Source organism: Phoenix dactylifera, chromosome 10 (assembly GCF_051530095.1).
Source record: "Phoenix dactylifera cultivar Ajwa chromosome 10, Ajwa_hap1_PhDact_Kaust_v1.1, whole genome shotgun sequence".
NCBI lineage: Eukaryota > Viridiplantae > Streptophyta > Magnoliopsida > Arecales > Arecaceae > Phoenix > Phoenix dactylifera.
The window spans coordinates 16,127,105-16,132,135 of record NC_143199.1 but is presented as its reverse complement, the minus strand read 5'-3'; the positions used below and the strand labels follow the sequence as shown (position 1 = coordinate 16,132,135).

The 5,031-nt window shown below is 42.0% G+C and overlaps 1 long non-coding RNA gene across 2 annotated transcripts; it reads left to right on the top strand.

The window, feature by feature from the left end:
* The first annotated feature begins 206 nt into the window (after positions 1–206).
* LOC149752699 (uncharacterized) lies at positions 207–4,776 on the top strand. Of its 2 annotated transcripts, none has more exons than XR_016396628.1 (3): positions 207–221; positions 568–746; positions 1,020–4,776. It is a non-coding gene; the product is annotated as an uncharacterized LOC149752699 (long non-coding RNA). The 2 variants fall into 2 exon arrangements; XR_016396627.1 differs by lacking the exon at positions 207–221 and adding an exon at positions 462–476.
* The last annotated feature ends 255 nt before the right edge of the window (positions 4,777–5,031 follow it).

Genomic DNA, 5,031 nt, shown 5'->3' with positions numbered 1-5,031 from the left:
CCAAAACAGGGGAGGGGGCTTCGACTCAATTTTTTGGCAGTTTCCGACAAAATCCGGCCGATGACGACTCAATGAAGAATGCAGAAGACTAAGAGAGACAGAGGGGATTGGGGTTTCATACCTCGTCCTAACGAAGTTTCAAGACTCACACAGTGACGATCTTTTGAAAGAAGAAGAGAAGAGAAATGGACTCCGACAATTTCCGACCTTGTGGACTTAGGGTAGGTCATTAAAATCTAAGAGAAGTCGGAGGATGGAATTTATAGGGGCGGAGGTGAGGGAGTCGTGCGCTCTCGGTGCCGGACTCCTGCATGGAGTCGAAGAAGAGGATGACTCCCATTGGGAGGTTGCCACTTCTTTTTTTTCAATTGTCTGGCTTGGGCCAAGTTGGGCGTTGGGCTGATTTTGGCTGATCCAATCGTCTGGGCTGGTCAGGATTAGATCCCAGTTCAGTATCGGACCTCCAAAAGGCCTGGGTATTACAATTTTAATATTAAAGATTTGAACAATTAATATTTTAGACAAATTATTATAACGGGGCTTAATTTGTTATTGGAAACTTGGAAGGAGCGGCGCGTGTGGCGCGCATTTGCCCCGGAGACACCCTATCTCACCCTGTGGCGCCCGTAGAAAAGCCAATCTGAAAAGAGTGAGAGAACGAACTGCTAAGTTACCATTCCCAGATGGCGACGTTACCCGCTGCGGCTCCGATTGCCGCCCGTTTCCGCTCACCTTCCCATCTTTCGGTATTTTCCGCTCTCCTTCTCTACCACCTCGGGTTCCAGCTGGAGAAGTTAATTTTCGTAATCTTTCATAAATCCTCTAAACCAACTCTGGTCACCCTTTAAAGTGATGTTTCCCTCACTGCTTCCCTTCCGATTTCCATTTTTTTCTTTTGATTGGATTCCGGTTTTTATCTGTATTTAGAAATGGTCTTCATTTGTTTCTTTTGACTTTTCAACGAGTATTTTATTGTTGTTGTTGTTATTTGTATTTTAGTTCCCTGTGCTATGATGCAGAGCTCACGGAGCAGGAGGTGGGGAAGTTTTCGGGATTCAGAATTGGAGATTTGGAAATCATGTTCCCTTATCTTTCCTCAGAATTATGAGAGGAGGTTTGGAATGATCCTAAAGAGCTTCTTCTAAATATGAATTTTCTTCATTTATCTCGTCTTTGATGTTGCATTTCATGATTGAGCATATATCAAGTTATCAACTGATTTCCAATGCATGTTTTGAAGTCGTAGGGCTCTAACTGTAATTTCTCAGTTAAGATATGTCACTCAAGCAGCTACGAATTTATTGATTTATATAAAATTAAGAGATGCTGTAATAAAATTTTTTTGTAATAGACACTGTGGTTTTTATTGGAAAGTTTCTTGATTTAAAAGTGTAACAACCCAGGATCCGTACGGGTGTGTGTTTAGTCCCACATTGGTTATTCGCTTGGTAGATCTTGGGTACTTATACAGGATCAAGGAACCCAACATAATTCATTCTCCTCCCTTTTAACAACGAAACTAGGAGATTTTCCCACATAATCTCTCACAACTTTTTACATCTATTTGGTACACTAAATAATTCAAGCTAACTACTATCACGCCCCCGACCCCAAAATTACAATTTGAGGATGTGAACATCCGCCGCAGACTCATAGGGAATTACCGTATAAGCATGCAAGGCATTCTACCTGTCAATCAATCCAATATAATTTGGAAAATAATATATTCCATACTCATATTGTAGTGTTTATCAGAAATAACTAACTATTATACTTGCATCTCAAAACTTTAGTATTTAACCCATTGATACATAATCCACATACAACATATTAATATACAAACTGATCCAAGGAACTATATGTACTAGCTACAAGTCGGCCTTGCCTCCATATACATGCCCTAAAATGCCGATTCTCGCCACCCTAAAATTTCATCCCTAGATCTAAAAAATGTATGTGAAGATTATGAGCTTCACGGCCTAGTAAGAAAAAAATCCACTTTATAAAATTAAATCAAGCTAAATCATACAATGCAACTTAATTAAATCATGTAAACATGATACATCTATACAGGTAACTTTCTGACCATCAGTTTTGATAATATTTACATACTAACATGATACATTTCATCTTTTCAATATTATACATAGAATGAATGGATCACTAAAATTAGAGTAAAATTATTCAAGTCTCAAGATTATACTATGCGCGTATTCATATACTGATAATCAATCTATACACATGTTTATGCCTGGGTACCCAATTTACATTTTCTACAATACAGTCAATGACTATGGCTGCATTTAGCCCCCACAGCATAGGTCATGTCATGTTTACCCCATGGCGGGGTCATTATATTTAACCCCTGTGGTCTGGGTTCTCAATCAGAAGAGTGATCACGATGTTGCACTTAGCCCCTACGGCTAAGGTTCAAGCCTCGCTTACCCTTGTGGCAGGGTCACCACATATATCCTTTGTGGTAGGGTCACACCATGTTTACCCCCATGGTGGGGTCCCCATATTTATCCCCATGGCGGGGCACATATTCAAGTCCGATTCCACATGTAGTCATGCTCAGAATCAAGTGATGCATAGATATCTATACATAATTTTAAACATTTCTTTTCTTTTATGAAACTAGCTTTAAGTGTACCATCATAGGGTCTAATAAAACCTTGTCTAATAAAACCTTCAACTTTGCAGGAGCCTTTCGGTACGGTGCTTTAAAGATTAGCCCTGTACTTGGTACTAAGTTAATGGAGAATGCAATCTCCCTATCTGGTGGTAATCCTAACAAGTCCCTTGGAAAAAAAACATTAGGGAACTCACGTACAATAGGGGCTCGTTTGGTTCGCGGGAAGCATTTTTCCTCCTAGGAATATGATTCCTGGGAAGCAGATTCCTAGGAAGAGGATGCCTAGGAAAGTACTTTTGGCATGTTTGGTTGACCATGGGAAAGTGACAAATTTCCAAAGTGTTTATGTTTGGTTGACCATCCACTTTCTTGGGAAAGTTATGTATAATTTCTATTTTATCCTTAATAAAAATTAGGTCTTTAATGCCTCTTTAATGCTTCTTTAATGCTGAAGGGTCTTTTTGGGAAAAAATAAAAATGGAGTGATTTCTGCCTCATGGGAAAGTAACTTTTCCATGTTTCTCATGTGGGAATCATATTCCTATGGGAATACAACTTTTCTATCTCTCGCCTTTGAAAACTCCAACCAAACAAGAGGTATCTCATTACTTTCTCGTTGACCACACTTTTCCCCCCTCTTTTCCCGCGAACCAAACGAGCCTTAGGGATATTTTCTGATTTTTGTGCATCCTGTTGCATATCCCTCACATTAGCTGGATACCCTTTACAATCCTTCTTTAACATTCTTCTGGCTTGTAAGGCTGATACTATTAGTGGAAGGGCAGTTCCTGTACTTCTCACAAAACTAACTCCAGCTGGTCCGGAATGTGGAAGTTAACAATCTTCTTATGGTAGTCAACTGAGGCATGGTAGGCAACTAGCTAATCCATTCCCATATAATATCAAAGTCCCTCATTTCTAACACTATCATATCTGCCACTAGCTCTTTATCTCCTACTCTAACAACACAGAACTTGCAAACATAATTAGTGACTAATACATCTTCAACTGGGATTTTAACATATAATGCAGTTTCTAAAGGATCACACAACATATCATGTTTTCAACAAATGTAGTGGATACGAAAGAATGAGTGACACCAGGATCAAACAAAGCATATGCATAAGTATTGAGTACTGGTATGGTACCTGCCACCACTGTATTAGAGGCTTGAGCATCTTGTTGGGTAAATGGCATACACTCGTCCCTGAGTCCAAGGTCTTTGGCTTTCTACTCTACTCTGTCCAGTAGAAGGGGTTTTGCTCACTTGTACTTGCGCTGATCGGAATATAGAAGGTGCCGAAGCAGTCTAGCTCTCAACTGTTATTGGACAAGCTGCTACTTTATAACCCTTTTGTCCACATCTAAAGTAAGCCCCGGTGATCAAGGTCTATTGTGCCGGTACCCAGACCGTACCGGTTGTCCGGCGGCACGAGTCGGTACAGGCCATGCTGGGCCCATATCGAGAGAGAAAACCAGTCAGAGTCAGAGACGAAGAGAAGAAAGAGAGAGCGAGCGGGGCAGGGAGGGAGAAGGAGAGGCCGCGGACGCCTGCAGAGGGTCGCGGGGGGCCGGCGGAGGCCGCAGGAGGGCACGGAGGCCATGAGGGCGCGGCGAAGGCCGAGGGTGCGGCCGCATCCCCTATTTCTTTTGAAACAGAAGACGCAGGTGCGGAAAAAAATTTGAAGATTTTTAAGTGAAGTCCGCAAATCGCTTGCCGACTTCACTTAAAACTCTCGAAATTTTTTAATTTCGAAAGAAACGAGGACGCGGCCGCGGCCTCGGCCTCCGCTAGCTCCCTGCGGCCCTCTGCAGACGTCCGTAGCCTCTCCTCCCTCCCTCTCCGCTCGCTCTCTCTTTCTCTTCTTCTCTAGTTCTGGCAGCGAACTATTTTCAAAGCTGGAACTGTACTAGTAAGCCACCGGTACGGCTCGGAACGGGCGGAACCGTCCGATTCGGGATGGTTCCGCATTCCTTGCCGGTGATCAATGGACAATTCCTATGTAAATGATTCGTTCCACACTTGGAACAACGACCTAAACTCCCCTGCGGTTATCTAACGATCTCCTACTTGATTGATTTCTTTGAATGCCAGGTTGAACTTTGCCTTCTCTATCTCATTGCTGGCCTAAACCTCCTTCTCTGACCTTCCCTTTCTCTATTTTTACTCATTTTCTCTTTCTATTATCAAAGCTGTATTTACAACTTCTCCATAGGTAGTCAATTGGAGAGGTGCCACGCCTTTCCTAACTTCACTCTTAAGCCCATTTGGAACTTGCATGCTCCAGTCTGCTCATCCTCTACCAGCATAGAGGCAAACTTAGCAAGTTCATTAAATTTAGCTTCATATTGAGCTACAGTCATATTCTTCTATTTCAGAGCGATGAATTCTTATT